This window comes from Eretmochelys imbricata, chromosome 18 (genome assembly GCF_965152235.1).
Source record: "Eretmochelys imbricata isolate rEreImb1 chromosome 18, rEreImb1.hap1, whole genome shotgun sequence".
NCBI classification, from domain to species: Eukaryota; Metazoa; Chordata; order Testudines; family Cheloniidae; genus Eretmochelys; species Eretmochelys imbricata.
The window spans coordinates 15,480,935-15,486,700 of record NC_135589.1 but is presented as its reverse complement, the minus strand read 5'-3'; positions in this window follow the sequence as shown (position 1 = coordinate 15,486,700).

Sequence of the window (5,766 nt, the reverse complement as noted above, 5' to 3'; positions counted from 1 at the left end):
TTGTTGAGGTCATGCATGTATTTCCTTTCTAAGCACAGGAAGAAAGGGGCAAACTTAGCACAAGAAGCAAATCTCTGACCCTTCTCACTTGGCGTGTTGCCTCTTCCATAGCTCACCTTTCAGGAGAAAGTAAAAATGTCCATAATTCTCTTGTCCGATTATGCAATATGATAGCAGGGCAATAAGAGGGGAGGGGAGCAGAATTCCTTGAGAATCTGTTTGCCTCCAGAAGCACTGAAACTTGTCCCCTTTAACTTGTTTACCATTATAAATGCTCATTTACAAGGATCTAAAGCAGGGGTAGGCAACCTATGGCACGCGGGTCAAAGGCGGCACGCGAGCTGATTTTCAGTGGCACTCACGCTGCCCGGGTCCTGGCCACCGGTCCAGGGGGCTCTTCATTTTAATTTAATTTTAAATGAAGCTTCTTAAACATTTTAAAAAACTTATTTACTTTACATACAACAATAGTTTAGTTATATATTATAGACTTATAGAAAGAGACCTTCTAAAAACATTAAAATGTATTACTGGCACGCGAAACCTTAAATTAGAGTGAATAAATGAAGACTCGGCACACCACTTCTGAAAGGTTGCCGACCCTTGATCTAAAGCAAGGAATAAATCACCCTTTATGCCTGAATTCAGAGGTGATGGGCCAAATTTTCTACTGACAATAACTCCACTGAAGTTAGTGTAGTTATGATAGCTGAGAATTTGGTCTGAAGTAAATGGTTGTTTAAATTTCACGTCACTGAGTTGACATAAGGTTGTGTGGATCTTGTACTAAAGAGACAGATGAGGGTAGCAAGAAAAAAATCTAACACAATGAGGCTGTAAGGTAAAGTAGACCCTTCCATACTTGAAAGCTATGTAGTGTAACACTTGTAAATCTGAACAATAAGTTCTCTTTAGCTACAATCAAATTCTTACAGACCTCTAATCCCTTCATAGTAAAGCGTTTCTTTCTGAAAGGAGTTTGATGGGACGTTCTTTACTGTAAACAGGAGGGTGTGTTTTGTTTTCCTCAAATTTACTTTGCAAATATTCAGAGTAACAGTGAGAGATGAGCCAATGGAAAGTATTGTGCACAGTCAGACAGCCGAACTACAGATGGTTAAATAAATACAAAGGTAAGAGTTGAGCAGCGATCCTATACATGGGAAACATGCTATTTTCAGCAAAGTATGTGTAGGCACAGGGACAAGCCAAAAAAGCTTTTGTACCTACTATGTAGGCACTGGGAAAATTCCAAAAAAGTGTTGTCAAAGCAAGGATGAGAATGCAATGTATGAAAAGATTCAGGCAATGAAAATGATTCCCTGGGAGCCGAAACTCGAAAGATGTTTTGTCAGTTAACTGGACTCTGAGCCAAAGCACATGCCAAAACAGAACAACCTTCTTGAAGATGAAGTGGTCAGTGCCCGAGCTGTTAGCCACTTGATTGAATTCATTAGATGGAACAGGAAGTGAACTGCGGAGAGTAGGCACTAAGTAAGCATACAACAGCAGAGAACAGACTGAGGCAGCGTATAGGGCATACCTGAGAGGGGCTGTCTCTTTTCTAAGATATTCATGCCACCAGCTGAAGGTGAGTGTGCACTGTATTGAGGAGAGTATGATGGACAATCACTTTTTGGACAATAAGTGTAAAATCTGATACCCAATTATGTACTCTTTCCAAAATGCTGGTGCTGGCATCCTGCTGCTTTGGACTGAGTAACTGACGCAGAAATGACATTCCCCTCAGCTAGACAAGTATAGCAGCAATTCTTCACTGTATGGCTAGTGTCTGTAAATTTGTATGGGCAGCTAACTATATGGTTAGGACTCCTCCCCTTCTTGGACCTGCCATAAATGACTTGGATTAGAGTCCAAAGTGAGCCTGGACCTAGATTTCTGGAATCTACCTGTCCTGAGATTGCCTCTTGAGCCTTTCTTGCATTCATTCCTCCCAGGGAAAGTTTCCCCAGGGAGTATCTCTGGGAAATGTATACAGCATCTTAAGGGAATTCTACAACTTCCTTATAATAAACGCAGGGACAGGAGGAAGTCATCCTGAAAAAGAAATCAATAGAGTGTGAGCGAGGTGGTGTGGGTGTGTGGAGGGGAAAAAAAGACAGTGTTTCTTTGTAGGCAAATGGCTTAGCTAAGGTTTATCACTCGCACATTCATTCTTCTACGCAGCTAGAGGGAATGGGAATGGGATAGGGAAGACACCAAGCCAATGCAAAATGGCCCAAACCCCTCCATCCCATTTAAGCCCCATGTAAGGCTGTGTAAGGAGTTTTAAGCAGCTGAGTGACCAGGTGAGAGTGCCATCTAATGCAAACCCCCAGATAGGTACACCATTTGTGCTTCAACAAAACAGTCTCCACAATGATACAATGTCCATTGGCTTCAGTAGGAGTCGTACCTGCTCAGACCAGAGGATGATTTCGTCCTGTATTAGCACTGCCATGGGTAGAAGTGTGTTTTAAGGAACATGCCTAGAGGCTCCATTTTGTGTTGAATTTTGCTTGCATTCCTCTTGCCACAGGACACTGTGAGGTCTATTAGCATGTATAAAAGCTACTTTGCATCTTTGTCATTTATTTTTAATGCTCTCTGGGAAAGAAGAAATGAAATAGTGTAAACTTGATCATTTTACAATCCGTGCCTTGCCATATTTTTTATTGTTAACTGATTGGATGCAACAGCATTCAGATAAATCCCAGTCTCTGAAAAAAACTGAATTACAGAAATGCAATTATGTATCTTTACCCAAAGCATGTAGAGAAAACTGTTTTTAAACAATAGTTTTCAATATGATATAATGCAACTCTGTAAACTATTTGCTACAAAGGATTAGGATTTCACCGTCATCCTGGCTTTATTTTTTGGTAATAGAACTAATGTAGGAGGGATTAGGCTGTAGACCTGCCAGTTTCATTGTATAATGAGCAATGTTTATAAATAGATCATTGGCTTTGTTGCAACCTCTCTTCCCTATACCATCATACTCATCAAATTAAAATGTTCCCCTCTGTTTCACAACCTTAGTCCGTGTAAAACTGTAATCCTTTGGATTTACTTCCTAAAGGGCTATAGCCAATCCAGAACACTGCACTACAATCTGCCAGCTCTTCAAATTCCTGTGACCTCATAGCTCACGATCCTGGTGACATCAGTGTCTATAAAGTTTTCATTTCAATCACTTCCCCTTCTTCCCTTCTAAAATATACCACTACTTCACTGTCCTTTCATGGCCATGGCTCTGTTTCTAACATTAATGCTACTCTGCACCAGAACCAATCACACCCCTGGCCACCATGTACATTGTGTTTCTTGGGCATCAGAGCACTACATACCTCAGAAATAGACTGGAGAGGACATTAGGTGAAATCTTTATTTGTATGTGCTCCACACTAACAGGCATTCCCAGCCTTATGATGTGAAATACTAACCTTCTACTGGGGGGAACTGTTGATTCCAACCAGTTATATTTTCCTAAGCACTTTGTGACCCATTTAAATGATACACTCAAACTATTTTAGACAGTGCCTTAAAGTGATGCAAAAATGTGTCTAATAGTAGACATACCAACACCACCAAAGTTTGCGGATAAGTGTACAAAGAAAGGAATTCTTGTTCGATGGGTGTTTTACGTGTTATATAATGAGCTACCAACATGTAAAGTATTAGGAAATGAGCTGTAATTAGTAAAGCCCAGGTCACTAGTTGGCTGAAGGCAGCTAATGAGAAACAGAGCCTTGCTTAGCATCAGCGGCTGATTCAAATCCAGCGCAAATCATTAATGACCACAAATTGTTGCCGTGCAATGACTTTGGCCTGTGTGAAATGAGTTTGAGTCAGTTCCCTAATGAGTAAGTGTCCATGTCACAAACCACTATCAGAACCGGTACTAACTGGCCAGGTTGGCAGTCTTGACAGAGGCCCAAGAATGAATGAGCACCCAGAGAGAACTTTCCTCCAATTACTAAAGGTCAGAGTTGAGAAACTGGCCGAGCAACTTCTGTTCTGCCTGATACTGAGTAGGTTAATTCAGGGACTGACTTTCTTCTCTCATGCTGGTGTAAATCAGGAACAACAGGATGGAAACCAGAGAAGCTACGCCAGTGTAATAATGGGAGAGGAGGTTCTGGCCCACAAACTCCAGAGCTGTCATGCAGCCCCTTCCATAACCACTAAAGTTGCAAGGACTTTAGATTTGTACATTTTGCAGGGCAGGAGGTCTATTTGTTCAGCACTTTTTTATGCCTTGTAAAACTGCAATGCTTTATAAATAAAGTGCCCCAAACCAGTATAGCAACTCTGTGTGTGTGTGTGTGGGGGGGGGGGTTGGTTTTGTTTTAAAGTAAGCCAGGATCCATTTGCAGCGAGAGCAGACTGAAACCTGAAACATAACTCTTAGTCAGGTGACCAGCACGGCACAAGAAGGCACGGATGTGGATTGCCAATTGCATCGCTGGCTGATGAGATAATGCATCTAAACACGTAGTAGCCTAAGTACTGTGTGTATTCATCAGAAGCTAATTACAATCCAAAGACTTTACATACTAGTTTTAACCAATTATTTTTGCATCTGTGCTCTGACCTGAGAGCTGATGTAATATTAAAAATGCTATACCAGATGAGAATTATACAAGGGCAACATGATTTAATGACTCAGCACCATAAAAGATACGGTTTGGTTATTTATCATCTCTTGGAATCCCCATGCTGAAAATGATAAAGAGGGACGGGGAAGGGCGAATAGAAAGTAATACAGGTTCTGAAGTTTTTACAAAACATTGGTAAAATCAACCCTAGAGTTTTAAATAATGAGTTCTCGCTAGCCAGATGGTCTTCTGGCACACAGGCAAATCCAAAATGAAACTCAAGCTGACCTGTACAATGGAGTTTACTTGAGGTGTGTCCATTGGCCAAAAACAAATAAAAGAAAAAAATCTCGAGGAAAAGTACTCAATGGCATTCAGTTACAACATCCCAGTTAGATCTATTCTCCCCTCTAGTCAGGCTGGTGTCCAGGTATTGTACCCATTCTGAGCAGCAATTAGGCTCAGTATAAAGACAGGTTTCAGAGTAACAGCCGTGTTAGTCTGTATTCGCAAAAAGAAAAGGAGTACTTGTGGCACCTTAGAGACTAACCAATTTATTTGACCATAAGCTTTCGTGAGCTACAGACTAACACTTTGATGAAGCTCACGAAAGCTTATGCTCAAATAAATTGGTTAGTCTCTAAGGTGCCACAAGTACTCCTGCTCAGTATAAAGTATCTTGTATGTTTTCTGTAGTTCCATTCCCAATATTTGGGGGAAAGAGGGAGACAGTGTTGTGGAGGAAGGGAAGAGGAGGTACTGAGAGGGAGAAGAGAAAAGGACAAAAGAGATAGGGATGCTAAAGGACAAAGAGAAAAGAGATGATTTCTTCTACTTTTTTCCCCTCTTCTCTCTTTCCGTCTTTTTATTTTCATGGCCAAAAGAAGAAAAAAGACCTCACACTCTTCCTCCCTCCCTGTCCATTTTGATGCGAGACATGTTGGTGAGCACGTGGTTACTAATAAATAATTGATGGCACTGTAGGATGAATTTTATGTTACTCGAAGGGGTCAAGGAGGGACTCAATGGCAGATCGTTTGTAAAAAGGCTGATGGAGCGCGTTCCTCACCTAGAGGGGGGTAGGTAGAACGGCTGCATGTGAAAGAACTGAAACGCTGGAAGAGAGGCAGGAAGCAAACAATGTGAGCCAACTATACCAGAGGTT